At 38.6% G+C, this 26030-nt stretch overlaps 2 protein-coding genes across 5 annotated transcripts in view; one reads left to right on the top strand and one right to left on the bottom strand.

Moving 5' to 3' along the window:
- The window catches only part of ASB2 (ankyrin repeat and SOCS box containing 2), a 164640-nt gene that overhangs the window by 137261 nt on the left and 1349 nt on the right, over positions 1–26030 (bottom strand). For all 4 annotated transcript variants that reach the window (XM_072622476.1, XM_072622475.1, XM_072622478.1 and 1 more), the window contains exon 2: positions 9920–9978. The gene's annotated coding sequence lies outside the window, so the exon portion shown is untranslated. The remainder of the gene's footprint in view (positions 1–9919; positions 9979–26030) is intronic.
- Positions 25779–26030, top strand: part of CCDC197 (coiled-coil domain containing 197) — a 40851-nt gene continuing 40599 nt past the window's right edge. Inside the window, exon 1 of the mRNA XM_072622481.1 lies at positions 25779–25875. The gene's annotated coding sequence lies outside the window, so the exon portion shown is untranslated. The remainder of the gene's footprint in view (positions 25876–26030) is intronic.

Genomic DNA, 26030 nt, shown 5'->3' with positions numbered 1-26030 from the left:
CAAGAAAACCCTAAATGGGGTCATGAAGAGTTGGACACAACTTAAATAACTGAACAACAACAAACTTAAAGGTCATACTTTAAATGTTTGACCAAGATTGCTTGGGAATTTTTCCTTTTAAATTATGTGCTATTCCACTTGTCATTACTGAATGTCTTGTAAAGACTATCCAGTCTGAGTCACTGCCATAAGAGAAACTTACTAGGCAGTGGCCTCTCTCTGATGCTTACTACCTGTGTTGCATTAGACAAGTCAATTAACACAGCAGGCTTTCATTTCCTGATCTGTAAAATGGACCTGATGACTTTTCAGGTCCCTCCCAGCTCTAGAGCTGTGGTCCTGTGATTGTAAAAGAAAGAATAATAAAAGGAAGATTACTCCTCAGATTAGCCCTAACAAACAAACTTGTTCTTAGAGAAAAAAGGATGCAACATCTGGGTAGAGATGTGGAAAAGATCATGGGTATGGCCTGTCAAATACTGGCACCTTAGTGATGGGATGCTTGGGTGCCTGTGCTTGGGCCCCAGTTCTAAAATCACATTTCTCCCTAAAAATCACTTTTCTCCCTAGCCTCAGAATACTGTCTCAGGCAGTTTCTCCCCAGTCCAAAGATACAGCCTGTCCCAGTAACAACCATTATCTCCCTTCCTGCTATAGTAGCCAGCTGTACCTATAGAATTTATAAGTTTGAACCATCTGTGTACTGGCTGAACTGGCTGTGTATGGGGTCATAACGACATTTGCTACTCACTGACCAATCATACGTATCCTAGGCTTAGACATACGTAGACTCCCTTACGTTTATCTTGTCTAACAAGACATTGATGAGAGCAGCCTGGTATTCTGACCAGTTCTGACAGATAACTGACTTAGCTATGCTTCAGGCTTAAAACCACACCTCCATGTAGCCCCACCTTGGGCTATTTCTCAGTGAACTCTGGGTAAAATACCTGTGCAGCAGATACTAAAAGTGCATATTCCTTTAAGAACTAACCACTCCTTAACCACTTCCTAATCCTGCTCTGAATCACTTAGTCAGCAGACTTGGCACATATTATACTATAGAATATACCATATAAACTTTACCTGTACCCCATTCAAATTGCAGGTTGCCTAAGAACTCTTGCCTGCTGAAAAGCATAATAAATCTTCACTACCTTGATTTCAACAATGCTTGAGTCCACGAATTCATTCCAGGAGACCTGTCCCTGGTACTCCGACCTCTTCCAGCCCTCATCAATAGCACTGTTTGACTTTCATTATCTATTTTTCTTTGTTATAAGGGAAGATTCAATGATGAATTAGAGAGGAGAATATACAGTGAACTGACTGGTATAAAAAAATACCTTTCAGTTCACTGTCCACTAAGGTATAATTTGCTAAAGCACACCTGCACATACAGCCAGTTGTAAAAGAAAGCAAAGATATAACAAGTGTTTTGTCCATGCCCTACTTCATAACTGCCTTCTACTAGGTCACTATTGTGCCCATCATGTAACCTGGCCAGTGAGTTACCAGTTTGCACTCTCTCCTGTTTGTTATGTGACCCACAGCAACCAACCATCATCAGTCTGTCTCTAGTCTGAGAGGAGTGGGACTCATATCTTTTCGCTGTTTTTTCGGTTGTTACTGGCATTGAACAGGGATAAAGTGAGTGCAGCCATGCACCAAGGACCCACTATGCAATGAGCAGAAACAATGAGAAGTCTCTTCCCCTCCCTTGCTAAGCTGCCACCCTCCAAGTTACATGAATATCTGGCACTCTCTGAGGTCAGATGCTCAGTTCAGTATGTCTTTTCATATGGGCAGTTGCTGTGGACATTGTTTTGGTTCTGACATTAAAGCTTTTGGGGTGACTTTGTAAAATGGGAGATAAAAAAGAATCAGAAGGTCAAATCAGAACATAGAGTGTTTAATCCAGAGTGGACAAATAGATACTTATTTACTTACACAAGACAAAATATTGTGCCTGTTTGCTGAGAAGTAATAGCCATTCAGAAGGAATACAATCTTCGTCACCATTTTGAATCAAAATATCCTGACTTAAGCAAATTGGACACCAATGAAAAACAAATTAAACCATCCAAATTGTTGAAAAATCTCGGTGGGGCACAATGGTTTTTCAAGAAAGTAAACTAAGAAAATGAGGCAACTACTAAGGTTAGTTTTCAGATTTCTAAAGAAATTGATTTCAAACATGATTCTGGAGTACAATAAACTGACAAGAAGTGTAATGCATCCCATTAACTAAATGTAAACAGTAAGAAAACCTGAAAAATGTATTAAAACGTACCACTTAGCAAAGCAACTTTTTAGCATTAACGTGATTTCATGAACATCTTAAGTAATAAGTACAAATAAATGATATTAATTTAAATTTCTCCTTTTTAAATATGGTTTATTTGCAAAAGTTTAATTATTAATTATACCTTTACTTGGAAACCTATCTGCAGCCTGGAAAAGTTTAGCGTGTTTTAATTTTGGTCCCTATCTACTGCCAATTTGTGCGGGTCTGTGCTAAAGGATAGTCAGCTGGAGGCAGATAGGTGGTGCAATGGATAGAATGTTGGTCTGGTGTCACGAAGACCTGAGTTCAAATGCAGCCTCAGATAGTTCCTAGCTGTGTGACCCTGGACAAGTCAATTAACCTTCATTTGCCTTAAGCCACTGAAGAAGGAAATGGTAAATCACTCCAGCATCTTAGCCAAGAAAACCAAACATTCCATAGACAGGATGGCCCATGAGGTGACAGAGTCAGACACAACATAGGCAGCTAGGTGCCCCAGTCGATAGAGCCTTGGACCTTGGTCAGAAAGATCCAAGTTCATATCCAGCCTCAGACACTTACTAGTCTCTTCACCCTTGTCTGCCTTAGTTTCATCATCTGTAACATGAGGATAATAGTAACATCTACCTCCCAGGTTAGGATAAAATGAAATAATATTTGTAAAGTGCTTTGTCAATCTTACAGAGCTATATAAATGACGGGGGGCAGGAGGGGAAGGGTGGTATGGAGGGAAGCCAATCAAGGCCTGATACATTCTAGAGGTATTTGCATTGTCAAAGGGGACTTCTGAAATTCGAAAATCCTCTAAGGCCTAAAGTATAAAGCTACAATGACAGCTAGGTGGCACAGTGCATAACGTGCTGAGACCGGAGTCAGGAAATAGCTGTGTGACCCTGGGCAAGTCACTTAGCCTTGTTTCCCTCAGTGTCTCCATCTATAAAATGAGCTGGAGAAGGAAACAGCAAACCACTCCAGTATCTTTGCCAAGAAACCCCAAATGGGGTCTCAAAGGGTCAAAAATGACTGAAACAAATCAACAGCAGCAACAGATCACAAAGTTTATATAGAGCAGTAGGCTTGGAGTCAGGAAGACCTGAGTTCAAATCCAGTCTCAGACACTTGGTAGTTAAGTGACCCTGGGTAAGACATTTAACCTCTACTTGCCTCAGTTTCCTCACCTGTCAAATGAGGATAATAACAACACCTGCTTTCCAGGGTTGTCATGAGCATCAAATGAGCTATTTGTAAAGCACTCAGCGTGGTGCCTAGCATGGTGCCTAGCATGTCATCGGTGCTTAATAAATGCATCTTCCCTCTTTCACCTCCCTAAATATAGTGGTGGAATGACGGGTAGAAAGAAAACTGGAGTTAGAGTCAAAAGATATGAGTTCAAATCACAGTTCTAAGACCTACAGGACTTTGCAAAAGTCACTCAGCCCCTCTGTGCTACTGTCCCTTTCTCTGTAAAATAAGAAGATTGAGCTGAGGGTCCTTAGCTCTCTAAGGGAATCTAAGTTCTCTCTTAGTTCCTTACCCTAATAACTAAACAAAAGAACCCAGGCATAAGCTGTAGCAGTTAAGAAAAGAGATCACCCTGGATAAAAGCCAGAATGTTCCACGTCAGTGACCCAAGCTCAAATTTCACAACTCTTAAAAGTTGGCATCACTGACATAAATGGAGATCAAGGTCAGCACAGACTGTGGAACGAATGCCTAACATTAACTCAACATATAACATGGTAACACTGTATAGGGGCAGATAATCGGCCCTGAGGATAAAACCACAGGACTGGAGACAGGAAGACTAATCTTCCTGAGTTCAAATCTGGATTCAGAGACTTAGTAGCTGGGCAAATCACTTAACCCTGTTTGCCTCAGTTTCCCCCTCTGTAAAATGAGAAGGAAACGGCAAACCACTCCAGTATCTTTGCCAAGAAAACCTCATGCAGGATCATAACTGAAGACAACTCAACAATAGCAACTTCCTGACTCCTAAACTAGCACTATAATAATAATAGCTAATATCTACGTACTCCTTTAAAAAGTGCCAGTCACCACACAAAGTGCTTTACAATTATTATCTCATCTGATCCCCTCAAAACCCCAGAAGGTTGATGCTATCATTTCACTCATTTTATCGATGAGGAAACTGAGGCACACAACATTAAGTGACTTGCATAAGTTCACACAACTAGTAAGCATCTGAGACTGAATTTGAACTCAAGTCTTTCTGACTCCAGGCCTGGCACTCTGCCCAGGGCCACCTAGATGCCTCTATCTCAGGGTTTTGACTAAATCAGGGATGGGACCCTCTAGGTCCTCAAGTGGCCCTCTAAGTCCTCAAGTACAGCCCTTTGATTGGAGGCCACAAGTTCCCCAATCATGGACTAGATGAATTTAAAGGTCCCTTCTAGCTCTCAGTCTGTGATAGCAATGCTCTTTTGTTCTTAACATCCTATATCAGAGTCCTTACCTTTTTTGTGTGTCATGGACCCCTTTGGTAGTCTGATGAAGCCCATGACCCATTCCTTAACATAATGTTTGTTGCCCACAGTCATAATTGCAGGAAATGCTCGATTTCAGTTAGAAGTTACTGAACATAAAGAAGTCATTTTTTTCTCACTGAAGTTCACAGATGCCTGAAATCTGTCCATGCACCCTTTGGGAATCTGTGACCCTCAGGTTGAGAACCTCTAACTTCCTATCACCCGATGTAGTAAACCTTTATTGGTATCATCTGCTGAACTCCAGGTTCCCTTTACTTCCATTTCTCAAGGAGTTCAGAGTCCGACCTTCACAGACTTTCTCTCCAAACCCAACCCTGCCATGAATATGTATTCATGGATTTCACTATGCACATTAATTTCTTTCCAATAATCGAATCTGACAGTTTTTTAGTTCATCAAGTAAAGTGACTCCCATGATCTACAACTAATTTGCTCTGACTCATCTACCCACAGGGATTCTTAAACAATCACCTATAATTCTGACATTTGGAGCATTTTGAATTTTGAAACTTTACTTTCCAACCACTATCTCCTTTGCTTCTATCACTCCATCTGTCTCCCTCCTACACCTATATCTTTGTCCTCCTCACCCTCAGTCCTACAATCTTTTGGTGTTTTTCCCCCAAGACTATCACTTCCTGCTCTGGCCTTACAGTCCTTTCTTCTGTGTTCATCCTATAGTTCAACTATATACTTACACTTACACCCTTGCCTCCCTGGCTCCCTTATCGATTTTTTCTGTCACTTTTCAGTCATATCTGACTCTTCATGACCTCATTTGAGGTTTTCTTGGCAGAGATATTAAAGTGGTTTTCCATTTCCCTCTTCAGCTTATTTGATAGAGGAGGAAATTGAGACCAACAAGGTTAAGTGACTTGCCCAGAGTAACACAGCCAGTAAATGTCTGAGACTGGATTTAAACTCAGGTCTTCCTGACTCCAGTTCCAGCACTCTATCCACTGTAGCACCTAGCTGCCTTTTAAGTGACTAGATGATCGCTAGGGTCCCTTTTAATTTTAAAATTCTGTAAATACATGAGCCTTTGAAAATAATTCAGAACACCCAGTATTTCCAGGAATACCCTGAGACTCCCTAGCCTCGTATCTAGAATTGGCAACTGTGTCAAATCTCCTTGGAGCACAGCCAGCCCAGAGGGCAAACTGAAAGTGGGCCCCCTTATACCTTAGGTCTGTGTCTCTTGGAATGTCTCCTCCTTGGACAGTGACACATTTTCCAGTGCAGTTATACCTCACGCTGATAAAGTGTTCTGTAGTCTTCAGGGTGATGACAGATGTGGGTGACACTCAGAAAAATAGAATCAGCCCCAGGCTTATCGCTTATCATTCCTAGGGAGATAGTGCTATAAGCAGAGACCCAGGACAGGTTTTGGGGATACTCATGTCTGTTGTCTGGTTGGTTTTCCAACCTGAGTGCTGACTTTCTTCTCCTTACCAGTAATAAAAAGGAATAAGACAAAATAAGAAAGGATAGCAAAAGGTACTCATGGAAAGAGAGATGGAAAGTCTACAGATGTAAATTTAAGTCCTGACTCTCTCTCCTACTACTCAGATAATTTTGGGGAGGTCATAAGAGTCAGAGCTAGAAGAGGACCTTAGAAATCATGTAGTCCAACCTCTTGACTTTATAGAAAAAAAGAAACCACAGAAGACACACTTGTCTTAGATCTTACTGGAAGTAAGTGACAGAGTGGGATTTGAAACCAGTTCTTCCGGTTCAATATTGAAAGTTTCTTCCGCTATTTTTTTTTCTGGAGGCAAACACAGTTAAGTGACTTGCCCAGGGTCACACAGGTAGTAAACATCCAAAGACTCCAGGGCCAGTGCTCTATCCACTGTACCACCTAGCTGCCTCACCTTCTGCTATTAATAACTAGCATTTACATAGTGTTTCAAGGTTCATAAAACACTTTACATGTATTTGTCTCATTTGATTCTCACAATAACCCTAGGAGTAGGTGCTACTATTGGCCCCCATTTTACAGGTGAGGAAATGGAGGTTGAGAGAGGTGACTTGGCCAGGATCACACAGCTAGTAAATATCCGATCAAGAATTGGAACTCAGGCCTCTCTAACTCTACCTAATCCATTGTGCCACTAGCTGACTAACTATGACCTCAGTTTCCTCTTCCTCCAAGTGAATGGATTGAACTAAATTGTCTTTAAGGTCCCACAAGATCTCCCCATGGCAGTGGGACATGATTATGTTAACTCAAAAGCAGAGGACAAGTAAGAACCTGAGCTCAGTGGGAGGTTGGGATTCCTACAAGGACATACCAAGGCCTGATGAGAGCTCAAGGGACTTAAAGTTGCTTTCTCATGTAACAGTTCCAACACTACGATAGTTTTTGGCTAGGACATGGGATGGAGTGGGCTGCTCGTCCTAGGCAGAGGAAAAGGAACAAAATCAACTCCCAAATCCTACCTGGAACAAGCTGTTCTTTCTAGTTTTTTTCTGTAACCTCAAAAATGCTGGCTGGCACCACACTCCTTCCAAATCTCTTGGGAAAAGATTCCATTTTCCACCAGCCCCTCTCCCATAGAGGCCCCTCTTCCCTTCTTAGACCCAAGCCAGAAATGAGTTTCATAAGAGCTTACCAGCAATTTAAGTGAAGGAGTAAACATGAAAAGACCATTTATAGAGTACTTCAGAAATAGAAAGTGACAGAACCTGGGGAAAATTGTTCTAGCTGACTTTGCAGCTCAGTATAAGCTTACAGGAGAAGTTGCATCATATCGACAGTGTTAGAAGACACAGTGTTAGAAGCCCTGTTTCTGCCGTCTGATAGCTATGTGATCTTGAGTAAAAATTCTTTCACTTTTCTGAGACCTTAACAAAACTGTGCTCTTAGGATTTGCCTCAAGAGGTTTCCACACTTTCTTCATTTTCCTTTCTTTGCTTCTTTCCCCTCAGGTACTTATGGTCTCCTTTCCTCACTTCCTCATCTATACCACTATGAAAATATGTTCTCAGGAAAGACTTTATTATCAGTTATATTTGAATATTAATGTAAAACATTACTTGTTCCTCTGGGAGCATTTACTGAGTCAAAAAATAGGAATTTTTATACACCAGGGAAGTACTACAAACTACATCCTGGAATCAGCAGCAAGAAACATGGCTGGGGAGGGGGTGGGGGGGGGGGGAGCGTATAACAGGAAATCACCCAAATGCAACCTGTAGAAACCACAAACACCCTGCAAAGATGCTACTCAGGAGTCCCTGGGATTGTGGAAGTAAAGAACTCACTCCAGTCTAATACTTAGCAATTTCTTTTCTTATGGATTATTTTTGATAAGTAGATGCTAAGTTCTATTGTTCCTACACTATTAAAATATTGGTTATCTATTGTTCTTCATTTGTTAAGAGGACCAAAATGACATCCTTGTGTTGGAGTCAAGGTACAGCAAGTCTGACTATGGCTGATCAGACCAGTACAAGCTCAGATGTCTCTAAATTTACACATTTCATATTTCTCGCCTCATACCAGAGGTATTAGTCTTCCCTGAACATTCTACACCCCAAACATTAAAAGTTGTATGCCTATGAAACATGGACAGTCTACCAGCGCCATGCCAGGAAACTGAATCACTTCCATTTGAATTGTCTTAGGAAGATTCTGAGGATCACATGACAGGATAAGTATCAGACATTGAGGTCCTTGCTCGAGTTGAACTGCCAAGCATTCAAACTATGCTTCAGAGAGCACAACTCCGATGGGCTGGCCACATTGTTTGAATGCAAAATGTATGCTTGCCAAAAAAGACTATTTTATGGAGAACTCACATGGAGCAGGCGATCACATGGTGGTCAGAAAAAGCTATACAAGGACACTCTCAAGAACTTTGGATTTGACTGTGCAACATGGGAGACACTGGCACAGGACCGCTCAGCATGGCGTGTCCACATCAGAAAGGGTGCTGTGCTCTATGAGCAAAGCAGAATTGAGACAGCTCAAAGTAAATGTAGCATGCACAGATCTGAAATATCCACCTCAAATATTCACACAGACTATCTGTGCCCAGCCTGTGGTAGAGCATTCTGAATTCATATTGGTCTGATCAGCCACAGTCAGACACACTGACACTTCACTTTATCATGGTGATGTCATTTTGGTCCTCTTCGAAAACAAAGGACAACAACCAACCAACCAACCAACACCCCAAATATTGTAAGTACTCGAAATACCCTTTCAATTTGATGGCCTTACCCTGGTTACAGTTCTGTCTATGTGAAAAAAGAGGATAATATTTTCACTATTTATTTCACGATGTTGGTGTTCATCAAATCATGATCATGTAGATTTAGAGCCTTGGAAGTAATATAGTTCAGTCTTCTCATTTTACAGATGAGGAAACTCAGCCTAGAGAGATTAAGCACTAAGAATTTAAATCCTCTTTCTCTGACACTGAGGTCAATAAACTTTGCAAAAAAGCTCTTTTTAAACCTCAAAGCACTATAGAAAAAGCATTTGTTATTAGAATTCTTTACATTTTAAGCCTCAACTCTGTGGAATGAAAAGTTTTATCATAGTAAAGGAATTTCAAGGAGGACCTAAGGAAGGTATTTGGAGGAGAGAAAGAGGGGAAAGGTAAATCTGCTGAATGTCCAGAGAATCATAACTTTGGTTGTTCACCCTGTCCCCATGTGGTAGGGTTAGCTTCCCTTTGGGAAGGGCAAGGTCAAGGACAAGTTAAAAACAGAGCTTTTTTTTACTATAAAACTGACGAGAAATACTGATCTCCCTGATTTTCCTGTTTATCCTCCCTCCCAGTCATGTGACTATCTCACTGCAGCTCAGACCTTGGGGTGAGACTCAGGGTTGTTCTCCTATTGCCCTGGTGTCAAGAAAAGAAAACGTTTGCCCCAGGATTTACTTGGCAACATGGAATGGGAGGAGACAGAGAGAGAGACAGAGAGAGAGACAGAGAGAGAGAAGAAAGGAAAGAAGGAAGGAAGGAAGGAAGGAAAGAAGAGTCAACTGGCATTTATCAAATGCCTTCTATGTGCCAGTCACCATGCCAAGTGCTAGAGATACAAAGAAGGGCAAAAAAAAAAAAAAAGATAACCAAGAGACCTAGGTTCTATTCTGGAAATTGTTACTCACCCTTGATCAGTTATCCTCACTGGGTCTCAGTTATCCTCACTGGGTCTCAGTTTCCTCACCTGTAAAAGAAGAGACTTAGAACAAATAACCTCTTGGTTCCTCCCAGTTCTGCATTCTAACCTATATCTTTTCCACAAGGGTCTGTTACTTTGTCAGGGTGGACACTCTCTCTGTGGATGTAAATCCCACTTCCTCTATTACTTTCACAATCTACTGAAGCCAAAGAAATATCATCGCCCGGTAGTCACCCTTCTGATGACACTCTCCACACTTAGCTAGACTGCTCCTAGAATACACATAGTTGGCTTCTAGGCCTGTTCTTAGAGCCTTCCCAGCACATTGGAACCTTCCAGAATTTATTAGTATAGCTTTCAAGAAACAGGGTTGTCTCCATGGGATGATGGGGTATCAGAATAAAACTAGCAGAGGTGCATTGTATGTCTTTTTTTTTGGAGGGGGGAGATGATCCAAACATCCTTACAGAATTGCCTAGGTCAGGATTTTGAAAGGTTAAGTGACTTGTTCCTACAAATAATATGAGTCAAAGCCGGGACTTGAATGCTTTAGTATTCATAGGGGTAATAATTTTACTGGAGTAGGGAAATCCTTGTTTAGGAAAGTCTCTCTTCAATGCATGTCAACACCTCCTCTGAAACCAACAATCTTAGGAGAGTTACTTAGATGTAATGGCAAGTCAAGTAGGATCTTTTGCTGTTTTTGTTTTAGTATAACCAAGAAGTATAATGCCTCTATTAGAATGTGATTAAGAGTATCTTTCCCACCATTGTCCGGCCTGGGAAGATTTGTAAGAAGTCCAGCCTTTTGTTATGAGGCACAAGTTCTCAAGGGATGTGATACCCTCTGGCTCTAAAAAGTATATAAAGACTCTGAAGTGAGGTTTTATTTGAGGACTTAGTTTTTATAAGAGTGTTTGTTGGGCCATATGAGGACTCTGGGAAGCTGCTAAAGAGCCCCCTGGCTTTGAGAACCCAGATGTCATGCTTCCCTCTCTGGCAACAGGTCAGACAGAGGAAGCCATGTCTTTTGATTACTTTGGGGTTCATGGTATTGACTGCCCTGAACTAGGTGAATGATATATGTGCTTGACTAAAGGATTGATACATATGCTTGAATAAAGTGATTGCTAACCCCTCAAAAGTTGCCTTTCCTTTTCTGAATGCAGATCTAAGAACCTTTGATGGAAGGCCCCCCTGTGTATGTTGAGGTACGTATTGATACACTAGAGCAGAAATGTGAACGCACAACATAAAGGCTACATGCAGCCCAAAACAGACTCACAACATTCCTAAGTGTAGCCTAAACCAAATTAAAATGTAATTGGGAAACATTTAATCAAATAAATAAATATAATAAAACATAATGTTAATATGTGGTTTTCCAAATCAATATACAGCCCAGAGGAATCCTTATGTGTAGTCTCACGATCCCAGTTTCAATTTGAGTTTCACATCATGGTCCTAGAGAACAGAGAGATTAGTTGACATAGCTAGAGCGACACAGCAGAAAGTCAGTCTCTAACCTGACTCAGAGACCAGTTCTCTGTCTACTGTACCATGCGTCCTCTCTTTCATTGCACATAGTAGGTGCTTCATATCTTTGTTTTTTTTAATCTAATCCAACTCTACAAATATGTACAAGTAATACAGTAGTATTTTCTGTCTTCCCAAATCTATACTGGGCTCTTGGTTCCTCCCAACAATAAATCTGCCCATTCTGTCTTTTTCCTGCCACGTATATGCAAGTATAAGACAGGTGATTGTTTATGTTCCTGTGTTGAGTGCAGCTGAGCCAATCAGAAAATTATCCTTGCCCTCTCCTCCCTACCTACTTTTTCTCTAGGGACTTAACCAGCCATACTCAGTTATAAAAATTAGCTATTTTTTTAAAGTCTAGAAGCAATATAGGGACCTCTGGGTCTCCCTGGTCCTCTTCTGTTTTGTGGAGTTTATAAAATGAAAAGTTAGCATTAGAACCATGATACTTCAACACCTACACTTAGTAAAACTGCTAACATTTTAGGCAGAAATTTGACTCTCTGCCATAATTTGAACTTATGTTTCCATCTAAGTAACCCCTGATCTCTTCCTGTTTGAAGCAAAAATTCAGGTTACCATAAACATTGGGGTAAAGAAACAAATAATGTATGTTTTGGTGCTTGTTAATGGATAGACAATGGGAGAAAGCTCTGAGGGAAGAACAGGACTTTTCTTGGGACTTCTTTTAAGTCCTTGAAGAGGTGGGTAAAACTGATTAACTTCAGCCCGAGTCTTCTGCTCCTAGGTTCCTGCACAGGCCTCTGGTCCTCTTAAATTTCTTCCTTCTCTGTTGTAAGTCCACCCATCTTTCCCTTCTCACCTTTGTTGCCAGTTCTTTCCATCTTAACTCTTCAAGTCCTTCTTCCTCTTAATTTTCTCTCAAAGATTATTCATGTGGGATTTGGGGGTGGATTTTGTGTGTGTGTGTGTGTGTGTGTGTGTGTGTGTGTGTGTGTGTGTGTGTGTGTGTGTGTGTACACATGACTCTAAGAGTGCCAAAGTATAAAATTTGGAACTCAAAATATTAAATGAATGGTAAAATGTGTCTTTCCATGTAATTTTTTTAAAAAGTGTTTAAAAAAACTCAGTGTAATTCAATTCTGCCTTTTGGGCTAAAAAAAAAAAATCTTGATAGTCCCAAATCACTCTCAAGTCTGAAAAAGAAATGCTTGCCTCTTTGAACCATAAATTCCATGATGCCAGTCAGTTCTCAAACACCTATGACACAAGGCACTGGTATCTTTAAGGATGTACTTTTAAAAAAAGTATTTACTTTATTATTTTTTTAAAAAATATTTACTTTATCAAAGTCACTCTGCTAGATGCTAGAGGTACAAAGACAAAAGAAAGTTAGTCCTTGCCTTGAAGGAGTTTATATACAATTAAAGGTGGGTATGGAGAATTCAGCTAGGTAGTGTGGTGGATAAACTCTGGACTTGGAGTTAGGAAAACTCATCTTCCTGAGTTCAAATCTGGCCTCAGACACTTACTACCTGTGTGACCGTGGGCACATGTTTGCCTTATGTTTGCCTTAATCCACTGAAGAAGGAAATAGCACTCCAGTATCTCTAGGGCAACTAGGTGGTACAGTGGATAGAGTGCCAGGCCTGAAGTCAGGAAGACCTGAATTCAAATCTTGCCTGAGACTCCTAGCTACCTGACTCTGGCTAAGTCATTTAACTCTGTTTGCCTCAGTTTCCTCATCTGTAGAATGAGCTGGAGAAGGAAATGGCAAACCACTCCAGTATCTTTGCCAAGAAAACCCCAAATAGGGTCACCAAGAGTCACTGAAACAAATGAACAAAAAAAATGGAGAATTCAACATGGGAAAAAATAAACGTATACACAAAAATTTGAGGGCAAATGAATATTATTAGACCCTTTCAGGAGGGTAGATCTTGCTATGGATAGGGGAGGCAGGAATCAGAACCATGTGGGGCATTTAGTTCGAAGCGAAAGGTAGTGCAGAAAGATAAGTGCTAAAAACAACCTCTTTTTGTTTTTCTCTCTGGAGGAAGGTTTTTACTCCATTAGCAATATACTGGTTAGCTAAATTGTCAAGACCGAATCATTGAACGGTCTAGAGAATTCTAAAAGTAAGTGGGCCTTGTCCAAATGGCATGCCTGAGGCCCTAGTCCCTGGGACCCATCTTATCCCAGGGAAACACTGACTCTTTTGTCAGGCTCAGTGTCCAGGCTTCAGTATTGGCTTGGATTTTCTAAATAAATGTACCCAGGAAGAGGAAAGAGAGGGAGGAAAAGATTGCAGATCTCCAATTTTCCAAATGTTATGTGAAGAGAGCAGAAAAAATCCAGAAATTACCTTTTCTCCTTTGAAAGTTTTGCTGATGAGATTTTATTTTATATCATATTTTTTATATTTTATATCCATATTTTTGTAGCTTATATCTTTTGTATGTTTATTTTACATATTCATTTCTGAATATATATCTCCCCCTTGCCCTACCCAATGCAAATCAAACCAACCCTTGTACCAAAGATTTGGAAAAAAAAAAAAAACAGTTGAACAAAATTAACCAACACACTAATTGAGTCTGACAGTATGGGCAAAGGTCCAAATCTGTAGTCTCCAGTTTTGCAAAAAAGGAGGTGCTTTTTCTCATCTCTTTTCCAGGGCCAAGTTCAGTCATTATCATTGTACAACATCCAGTTTCCTTTACACTTTGTGGGCATTGTTTTCCTAGTTCTGCTTAATTCACTCTGCATCAGTACATGAACCTTCCCATGCTTCTCTGAATTATCCATGTCTATGGTATTGGAGGGCCCAGGAATATTCCACTATATTCATGTATCACAATTAATTTCGTCATTCTCCAATCAGTTTGTCCCATCTCCTTAACTTTCCCCTTTTCTTGTCTTTCACACAGACCAGCTCAGGTCTGTCACTGAGTCATCTAGGTGCTAAGTAAAGCATGTTGGGCTACAAATAAAATCCTCACAGAAATCAAATACTTTCCACTATCCTTTCCTCTTTTATGTGACTATTTTGGGTGATGTTCTCAGTAGGGATTATGGCTTTGCTAGACCTGAGTTTCTGAAGTTTCTTGTCCAATATTTATACATCTTAAAGGTGGAAAGACTCCTCAAGAAGACTTTTTGTCTAACTCCCTGATATTAAGCAGCATGAGGTGGTGGAAAGAGCACAAGACCATTCAATATACCTGCTTCTAATCCTGGTTCTTCCATTTCTACAGTCTGGAGAAAGTCTTTCCCCCTCCCTATACTTCAGTTTCTTCATCTGTGATCAGGCTAAGACATTGGGCTTGCTTGTCTCTCACAGACAAGCCTCCTGTTTATACAGTCAGGATAGCTACTGTTATGCCCATATTTCAGCTAAGGTCCAGGTGACTTGTCAGAAGTGACATGACTAGTTGTTGCTGCTCATCCTTCATTCTTGAAGAAAACCAATGACGTCATGAGGGTGGTGTCTGGACTGACCAGTGATTGGTTTAAGTGAGGCAGAGCTGTGCAAAGTCACCAACCTAACTCTGTTCTTCAGAGTCATCAGACTCCAGGGGCAAGGCCAAGCAACATGCCTAGCTAAGCGTGACAGGAAGGTCTTGAACCAGGTCACCTGTCTGTCAAGGCAGAATGTGCTTTATACTATCTGTGCTGCATTTCATGAACAGTAAACTTGATCAAGGTCTCAATCTTTTATCTCTTCCCTCTCATTGCATCCATCCAGGTTGGCTTGAGAAACAAGGACATCTTATCTATGGCTTTCCTAGAGCTGAGTTTCTGAAGTTTCTTATATAATATTTCTACATCTTAAAGTTGGAAAGATACCTCAAGAAGACTCTTCATCTAATTCCCTGACATTTAGTAACAAGATGTAGTGGAAAGAGCACGAGGCCAAAGATAAGAATCTTCCAAGAAGAGACAATCTCCAAGAAGCAGATGGTCACAGCCAAACGACAAGGTCACCATGGTCTATTTTAGGAGGATTGATTGGGAAGAGAAGACAGGGAAAGGTCCCTGTTTTTAACCTTTGGCACAAGACCACAAGTATCAGGAATAGAGGCTTAGGGCAAGAACTGTCTTTTTATCCTGAGTTCTTTAGCATAGTTGCTAGGACATAGTGGCCACTTGATGCTTGATAAATGAATGAATGAAAGGTACATGAAACCCACTTAGGCCTTAGAAGGTATTCCTTCCTCTCCCCCCTCCACATCCCTAACTATAGGATTTGCCAGCATCCTCTCAAACACTCTATATTTATTTGTGAAGAATCATCATTCACTAGTGAGAAAAGCATCAGACTTTGAGTCACAAGAACTGAGTCCAAGTTCTAGTTCTTCTACTAATTTACTGGGTGACTGTGGCCCAGTCACTAATCTCTCTGAATCTTACTTTCCTCATCTGCAAAATGGGGATAATAATGCACGTACCACTTCTCCCAGGAAGTGAGGAAAGGACCTTGTAAACTGCAAAAGGCCTTTTGTAAATATGAGCTTCTATTAGTTAATTCCCTGCTAATCTCCTACTCCAATGTTCCATCAAAGTCTCGAAATGAATATGAGTTTTCAAGATGGTATGTCAATAGAACTCAAGTCCTAGTAAGGGCGATACTGTGGGAAGGAAAGCCCTGGATCTGGAGTCAAAGAATCTGGGTTCAAATGCTGCCTCTGATACTTACTGTCTATGTAACCTTGGGCAAGTCACTCAATTTCCAAGGGTCTGATTTTCCTTTTCTGAAAAATGAGGAGATTTGACTAGATGGCATTTTTCAATTTTAGATCCATAGTCTTAAATTTGTTATGAAACTGAAAATATATGATTTCTAGGTGCCCCATTTTAGGAAAGCCATTGATAAACTGAAGAATATCCAGAGGAAGGTGACCTGGGTAGCAAAACCCAGTCATAATAGGTAGGAATGTTTAACCTAAAAAACAGAAGACTTAAATGAGGCAATGATGGCTCTTATCAAATATCTGAAGGTCTGTTATATGGCAGAGGGGTTAGACCCATTCTGCTTAATTCCAGAAAGCAGAACTAAGAATATCATTTAGGAGTTGCAGAAAGGCAAATTTGTCCTGGATAGAAGGAAAAATTTCTAATACTGATTTATTCAAAGGTGAAATGGGCTATGAGAGAAAGCAGTTTCCTCTCCCAAAAGGCCTTCTATTGAAAACTAGATGACCACTTGAGGATGTTGGGGAGAGGATTCAAGGAAGGCTGCAGTTAGATTACCAGAGAGGCACTTTCAACTCTGAAATTCTAAGTATTGGTCCAGTAAAAGACTGTATGTCTACCATGCAAGTATCTGCCTATGGAGAGCCTCATCATCCAACTTTGACTACCAGGTGATAACATTTTTACCACAGCAACCCATTCAACTATCTCCAAAGAGTGCAGGGTTGAGAATCTCTGTCCACAGAGGAAATGTCTACTTCAATGAGAGTAAGATCTTTTAAAATTCTGAATTATTACTCTGGTAGCCCCCTGGTATTCCCCTCCTAATTTAATTCAACTTAACAAAAAATTTATTAAGCGCATGTGCTTTTTATTATGGCATTTTGAATCAAAACATCCTCTGCCCTATTGAAGCTTACATTTAAATGAGACCAAATGAGATAACACATGAAAGTACTTTGAGAACATTAAAACTTTATATGTAGGATGTGTGCATGTTGGGGGTACTGTGTTTTGCCCATGGGAGTCCACATAGATCTATCTAGATATGGCTTTCTGGGAGATAAGAATAGATATCGCTAACTTTTCCTCCCTACATCCTTCTCCAAGGGAAACTCTGAGTCCTGCCAAGAGAGAAAGAAGGAGGATGAGGCCAGAGGCTGGCCACTCTACTGTTCTCAGAGAGAAGGAGTACCAGAGTAGAATTATATCAATTTGCTTCCCTAGATGTTAGTTAGAAATAATTTTGGAGTACATACTGAGTTTCTTGTCAACATCCCTTAATGGAGAAGAGTGCTCCAAGCTATATATCCAAGGTTTGATTCCCCTCCCTTCAATGGTAGTTTCACAATGAACACAGAGCAAATAATCCCATTTATCCAAATAGATAGCAAAGAGAAATCAAAGAAAGTATACATATGAGAATACGTAACAGACAATAAATACTCAAAGGTAATGAGTTCTCCCACTGAGAGCAAGATAACTCAGCTCAACCAAGAGTGTCTTATATTTAACCCTAGGGAAAATTCTCCAAGGTCTCTAGTGTAATAAAATGGAGATAGGGACATGATTAAGGTCACTGACTCCTTTACATGTCAGCTTCTTTCCAGAGTGTCTCTTTCCATTCAGGGACCAGAAGAGAGAAAACATGTTTTCTCTCACAAATCTGGAAACCAGAAGACCAGAATTTCTATTCCCTCTCACCAACTCTCATCAACTCTCCTCTCACACAGGCATAGGACATAGGAACATAGGAACATGGAATATGGAACATGCAGCATTTCCACCAATAAGGAAAGTCTTATGCAAGTGACCTTTGAACCATGGGTTATGCATATAAATGCTTTCTATTAAATTCAACGTGAGAGAAGACAGAGAGAAAGAGACAGAAACAGAAAGCACTAACAAATGTTTCGGAGGGGAGAGATCAGGAGAAGTGGTGACATCTGAAGTGAATCTTAAGGGAAGCTATGGAATCTAAATAGCAGAGAGGAATAAAACACTCATTCCAGGCATGAGAGAACAGCCTGTGTGAAGAAACAGGAATGGGAGATGGCATTCTGAGTCCCAAGAAGAGCTAATAGGCCAGTATGATTGGAACACAAATTGTGTGAAAAGGAGTGATATGAAATGTATGGAAAGGTGGAAGGGAGCCAGATTATAGAGGATTTTCAATGACAAGTCAGGGAGTTTGGATTTCATTTTAGAAGTAACTGAAAAGTTTCTCAAGATTTCTGAGGAGGATGAAAGCAATTTTAGGAATTATTTTACCCAATTATATGCCAATAAATTGGATGATCCAAATGAAATGGACCAATATTTACAAAAAAAATATAAAGTGCCCAAATTAACAGAAGAGGAAATAGAATACTTAAATAACTCCATCTCAGAAAAAGTAATTGAACAAGCCATCAAGGAATTCCCTAAGAAAAAATTCCCAGGCCCAGATGGATTCACAAATGAATTCTATAAAACATTTAAAGAACAATGAATTTTAATACTATATAAACTATTTGGGAAAAGACAAAGAAGGAGTCCTACCAAGTTCCTTTTATGACACAAATATGGTGCTGTTACCTAAAAATGAGGGAGAGCAAAAAAGGAAAAATAGAGGAAGAAAACTATAAACCAATTTCCCTAATGAATATGGATGAAAAAATCTTAAATAAAATTCTAGCAAGGAGATTATAGCAATACATCACAAGGATCATACACTATGACTAGGTGGGATTTATACAAGGAATGCAGGGCTGGTTCAGTATTAGGAAAACTAGCATAACTGACCATATCAATAACAAAGCCAAGTAAAATCATATGATTATCTCAATAGATGCAGAAAAAGTTTTTGACAAAATACAGCACTCATTTCTATTAAAAAAAAAAAACATTAGAGAGCATAAGAATAAATGAAATTTTCCTTAAAATGATAAGTAGCACCTACCTAAAACTATCAGAAGCATTATGTGTAATGGAGATAAGCTAGAAGCCTTACTAATAAGATTAGGGGTAAAGCAAGGGTGTCCATTATCACTACTATTCCTCAATATTTTACTCAAAATATTAGCTTAATTATAGCAACAAGAAAAGAAAAAGAAATTGAAGGAATTAGAATAGGCAATGAGAAACAAAACTATGACTCTTTGTAGATGATATGATGGTATACTTATAAGGATCCTAGAGAATCAATCAAAAAATTAGTTGAAATAATGAACAACATTAGCAAAGTTTCAAGATATAAAATAAAGCCACATAAATGATCAGCATTTCTATATATTACTAACAAAGACCAGCACCAAGAGATAGAAAGACAAATTCCATTTAAAATACTCAAATAGAAAATATTTAGGGTTCTACCTACCAAGATAAACCCAGAAACAATAGATATGAACACAATTAGAAAACACTTTCCATACAAAATCAGATCTAAACAATTGGAAAAATAGCAATTGCTCATGTGTAAACCAAGACAATATGATAAAAATGACAATTTGACCTAAATTAATTTACTTATTCAGTTACATACCAAAAAAATAGTATGTGAAACTAGAAAAATAACAAAATTCATCTGGAAGAACAAAAGTTAAGAGTATCAAGGGAAATATTTTTTTAAATGTAAGGGGGGGAGTGACCTAGCCATACCAGATCTCAAACTGTATGTGTAAAGAAGCAGTCAATAAAACAATCTGGTACTGGCTAAGAAACAGAGTGGTGGATCAATGGAATAGATTAAGTACACAAAACACAGTAGTAAATAACCATAGTTATCTAGTGTTTGATAAATTCAAAGACTCAAGTTTTTGGGATAAGAGCTCACTATTAGCAAAAACTTCTGGGAAAACAGTATGGCAAAAACTAGCTATAGACCAATATCTTACATTGTACACCAAGATAAAGTCAAAATGAGTACATGATTTAGAGATAAAGGGTGATGCCATAAACAAATTAGGAGAGCAAAGAATAGTTTGCCAGTCAGATCTATGGAGAAGAGAAGAATTTATGACCAAGCAAGAGATAGAGAGCATTCAAGGTGTAAAATGGATAATTTTGACTGCATTAAATTTGTACAAAAATATTTATAGCAGCTCTTTTATGGTGGCAAAGAACTGAAAATTGATGGAATGTCCCTCAATTAGGGAATGGCTGAACAAATTGTGATATATGATTGTAATAGAATAGAATAGAATATTACAATATCATAATAACTAGAATATTGATTACAGTATTACAATAACTAGTATACTAATACTAAGGAATGATGAACAGGATGATTTCAGAAAAACCTGCAAAGACTTAGGTGAACTGATGCAAAGTGAAGTGAGCAGAAGCAAGAGAACATCTTAACAGCAATATTATATGGTGACCAACTATGAAGAATTTATCTATTCTCATTAATGCAATGAAAGACACTTCCAAAGGATTCATGATGAAAAATGTTATCTATATCTACCTTCAGGGGAAAAAAACTGATAGAGTCTGAATGCAGATCAAAACATGCTATTTTACATTTTCTTTATTTTTTTTTTATTCAAGTAGTCTTCTACAAAATGACTAATACGGAAATATGTTTTACATGATTGCACATGTATAACCTATGTCAGATTGCTTACCAACTCAGGGAGAGAAGGGAGGTAAGGATGGAGAGAATTTGAAACTCAATTTTTTGTTTAATGAATGTTAAAATTTGTTTTTACATTGCAATTGGCAAAAAAGTAAAATATTATTTTAAAAAAAATTTTGAAGCAAGGAAGTGACACATTGATCCTTTTAGTTGGTCAGAAATAGAACCTCATTTCCCTTCTCCTTTTATCCCCCATTCCACCATGACATACACACAGGTGTGTTACAGAGAACTGTATCTGAACTTGAAGCTGGAAGGGAGAATACTATGTTGAATGAGACCAGAAATAGACACCAAGACAAGTCATTTATCTGTTGGTATTAGAACAGTCTCTTGTCAAAATTTAGCTTTTTCCACAAGTCCTATCCCAGAACTACCTAGATCCTAAGACAAAGGAAGACGTAAGTCAACTCTCAATAATCCACTTAAATGAAAGATAATAGCAGATCCCATTTCTGTAGCACTTTGAGATTTACAAAGCACTCATTACAAGCCTGTGAGTTAATACATGTTATTATCCCTTTTTACAAATAAGGAAACAGAAGCTCAGAGAGGTTAAGTGACTTGACCAACATTACACAGCTAATAAAAATACAGGTTATCTCAAATGTCTTAGTGTAGTTTGAAGCTATTAAAACTTAAAATTGTATTAGATCCAGGATTCACCCAGGTCTCCTGATGTAAAATCTACAATTTTACAATTATGCAATGCTGTTATATTTGAAGTTGCCAGGAGGTGCTATAATCTTAAACATTTAATCATCCACAAAGCATCAAAAGAATATATGATTTCCCTATGCAACTTCAATCTCCTTCTTCTCCCTACACCCCACCAACCCAGTTTAGTATTCCCCAAACTGCTTAAATAAACTGATGAAGGATGGTAGACAGGTGTACAAATAATTCCAAAGAGCAATTTGTACATAAAATACCTTGGGGAAGAACAAAAAGAGGATAGATTTATGACAAATGCTCCTCAGACCAGATAACTGTTGTGCTAAGAAATTAGGAGCTGACTAATATTTTACCTAAATTTGTGTCCTTGTCAAGAGAGCTATAAAAATAAACCATTTGAACTTAGGAGAACCCTCTTACTCCAAATATGAAACTGAACCAATCTCCAGTGAACGAACAGGCAATCTGAATATTACAGCTGGAAGGAACCTTATAACAGACTTATACAGGTAATAATGGTAAAACATACCTCATGAAATACTAGACCTAGGCAAAGCCTAAGGACCTAAAATGTTTGCGATAGAAGGGAACTAATGCAGACATGATGATTTACTTAGAAAACCTCAGAGAATTAGCAAAATGCATCTATCAATAACTTCATTAAAATAGTAGAATAGTCACTCAGAAAAAAACAGCTTTCTCTTTCTTTCTTTCTTCCTTCCTTCCTTCCTTCCTTCCTTCCTTCCTTTCTTTCTTTCTTTCTTTCCTTCTTTCCTTCTTTCTTTCTTTCTTTCTTTCCTTCCTTCCTTCTTTCTTTCTTTCTTTCTTTCTTTCTTTCTTTCTTTCTTTCTTTCTTTCTTTCTCTCATTTATAGGTTAGATCTCCCTATTTCACCCAAGCTGGAAATAGAAGAACCACTGCTGATTGGTGTGGAAGCTTTGACCTGCTTTATTTCTTCCCTGAGTTAATTCACTCTTTCTTAGGTAGGCTGGTGGCCCCTCTCCTCCTGGGGGCTTAGTGTACTGGTCCCCAGTTTAGTGTGTACATCCAATTGGCTTTAGCCCTTTTGCAGGATATAATTTCTGAAACTCAAGTGATCTACCAGTATCACTAGTATAGATTATTGGTATGTACCATCAAGCTCAATAAACATTGTTAAAAATCCTCACTCTGTGTCAAACACTTTGCTAAGTGCTAGGTATACAAAAATAAAGGAAACAGTCTCTACCCTCAAGGAGGTAACATTCTAATGAGGGAGACAACATGTAAATAACTATGTATGTGCAAGATATATACATAGTAGATAAAGGGTAGTCTCAGAGGGGAAGATACTAGCATCCAGAGAGTCTGGCCCAGAAAAATGTCCTGCAAAGGGGAGTATTGGAGCTGTCATGAAGGAAGTAAAAAAAAAATAATAAAGTCATTAGCATTTCTATACAGTTGTTCAGTCATTTTCCAATTGTGTCCAATTCTTAGTGACCCCATTTGGGATTTTCTTGGCAAAGATACTGGAATGGTTTGCCATTTCCTTCTCCAGCTCATTTTACAGATGAAGAAATTGAGGCAAATAGGGTTAAGTCACTTACCCAGAGTCACACAGCTAGTAAGTGTCTGAGGCCAGATTTGAACTCAGGAAAATGAGTCTTCCTGACTCCAGGCCTCACACTTCCTCCTCTGTACCACCTAGCTTCCATATTCTATACAGTTACAGACACAAAAACCAGTATGAGAAATTCCATTAAAATACTTACAAAATGTCTGAAAGTTAATTTACAAAATATGCTGTGTAAATACTACTATAAATGACTTGACAAAAATAAAAGATTTAAATAATTGGATAGAGTCCTGTTTGTACTATGTCAATATAATAAAACCAATACTAGAAGAATTGATTTATATACTCGGTGCTACACACAACTACCAAAGGATACTTTGTAGTATCAAATTTGTTTGGATGATCAAAACCTGAAGGTAAATAAAGAAGAAAGTAGGAATGGAGAGACGATGTTATTAGACTTCAAGCTATTAGTTTTAAAAAATAGCAAAGCATTTTAGGATATATACCCCTAAGAAGTCAAAGACAGAAAGAAAGGTCCTATATTTACCAAAATATTATGGTAGCAAATAGCTGGAAACCAAGTAACTGTCCATCACTTAGGGAATATCTGAACAAACTTGGCAAATGAATACATTAGAATATTACTATGCAGTAAGAATTTTTTTTCTGCTGCAAAGGAGTAGAGGAACATTTCTTCTTTGTGACTATGCTTGTTTATTATACTTTGCAACATTCATTTTCAATTGTTTTGCAGCTGTTCTTTCCATGTACAATGTTGTAGTCACTGTGTATATTGTTTCCTTGGCTCTTCATACTTCACTCTCCATAAGTTTATGTAAGTCATTCCATCCTTCTCTATGTTTGTCATTTCTTACAGCACAGTAATATTTCATTACATTCATGTACCACAATTTGTTTAGTCACTCCCCAATGGGCATCTACTTTGTTTACAAGCCTATGCTACCACACAAAGTATTACTAGGTGTCCATGGAGACTTTCTTTTTTATCAATGATTACTTAGGATATATCTCTAGTAGTAGAATCTCTAGGTCAAAGGGCAAGGATACATCAATCTCATTTGCACAGTTCCAAATTGCTTTACAAAATGACTGTAGTAATACATATCTCCACAAACAATACTCTAGGGTGCCTATCTTCCCACAGCCCTCCAAGACTAGCTATTTCCATCTTTTGTCATCTTTCTCAATTTGGTAAGCATAAAGTAAAACCTGAGAACTGTTTGATTTTCATTTCTCTCATATGGCTGTTAATAGTTTGTAATTCTTTTTCTGAGGACTATTTGTTCATATTCTTTGATGACTTATCTACTGGGGAATAGCTTTTGGCTATGGATATCATAGGTATGCATGCATATATATGTATGTGCAAGTATGTATATAAAGCATTTATGTATACATACATGTATACACAAATACATATAAACACATATATTCATATACATATATGAATCTGTTAATTGTCTGTCTCGAATGCCAAACTCTTATCTGAAAAAATAGATGAAATTTTTTTTCCCCATTTGACTGTTTCTCTTCTTATCCTTTTTGTTTGAGTACTGTTGTTCAATCTCATAGAATCAAAATTATCTACTTTATCTGTTAATATCAATTATTTTTAAAAAGATAAATATGAGAAACACTAGAAGAACATGAGAAAATTTGTATGAACTGATTGAGAGTGAAATAAGCAAAACCAAAAGAACATAACAATAACTGCAGAGAAGTAGATAAAAAGAACACTAGGCTCTTAGTAATTGTAAAAAGCCAACATTGGTCCCAGAGAAGAAGGAAGAATAGGAGGAGGAGGAGAGGAAGAGAAGAAGAAGAAGAAGGAGAAATAACAACATATATTTCTTCAGCAGAGATAGGGGTATTTCTATGGGGACAGAATGCTATATATATTATCAAACATAATCACTGTGTTGATAACTGTTTTTCTTTGTTACAAGGGATAGTTCCATTTTAGGAATTGGGGAGAAGTAATCAAAAAATGTCTACGATCTGAAAAGAAAAACTACCAACAAACCTAATTTTTTTTTAAAAAGCATCTAATCTACTCTGTATTTTAAATATAAATTAAACAGATCAAGAATGGTTTTTTAAAAATTGCCCAAAGTCATACAGCTAGTAAAGAACAGTGCCAATACTTGAACACAAGTTTCCTAAGTGGCAGTATGACTTTTGCCACTATATCCCACACTGGCTCAGGGGGAAAGGAGTATCAGGTGGAGTCTGCTCACTACCATCACCTCTCAGCTGGCTGAACATGTCACAGTCATCATCCATCTCAAACGATGTTCTTAGGTGAGTCTACTAGGCTCAGATTATACAGGCTCTGGTCTTGTGTAACAAGGTCCTTAGTCTCTTGGAGAATAGTGTTCTCATAGCAACAACTTCAGAAAAAACTTTTTTTTGAGAGCAGAGGGCATTTTCCAGAGTCCCTGAAATCACACCTATTTGTGAGATCAGCCCTGGAAAGAAGAGAATCAGAGACAGTTTTAGGACCATGGGCCTTGAGAAAAAGTATGCCAGAATTCTTGGTAGGTCCTTAAACTGTGTCCTTCAAAAGCTGCATTTGCTATTGGAATTCAGGTGGGGACCAGACTTGCAAATAGAGTTATACAGATCAAGGCCCCTGAGCAGTTTCTCCTGCCTTTCTGCTCTTCCTAAACCAAAGAGTAACAAAAGAAAACTAGTGGCAGAGGTTGAAGTTTCAGAGGAGGAGGAGAGGATTTGGATAGAGCTGGTTGTCCATAGTGATCACAAAGCTCACGTGTATTAACAATGTGATGTTGCCACCATTATGAAGTCATGACTTCAACACCTACAGGTGTCTTAAACTTCCAGTATAGAAATAAATCTACCAGGCCAACTTCAAGTAAGTGCCTACCACATCCTCCCTTTCTTATATACATACACTCAATCTAACAGTTCTTTTCACCAATGTCCCATTGCAATATCCACTGAACCAGTCACTCCATCTTAATTGGTCTTTCCCATGCAAAATAACAAATATATTTTGGGTATATAATG

This window comes from Notamacropus eugenii, chromosome 7 (assembly GCF_028372415.1).
Source record: "Notamacropus eugenii isolate mMacEug1 chromosome 7, mMacEug1.pri_v2, whole genome shotgun sequence".
Taxonomy (NCBI): domain Eukaryota; kingdom Metazoa; phylum Chordata; class Mammalia; order Diprotodontia; family Macropodidae; genus Notamacropus; species Notamacropus eugenii.
Note: the sequence above shows the minus strand (reverse complement) of the source record. Positions and strands in the feature narration are given on the sequence as shown.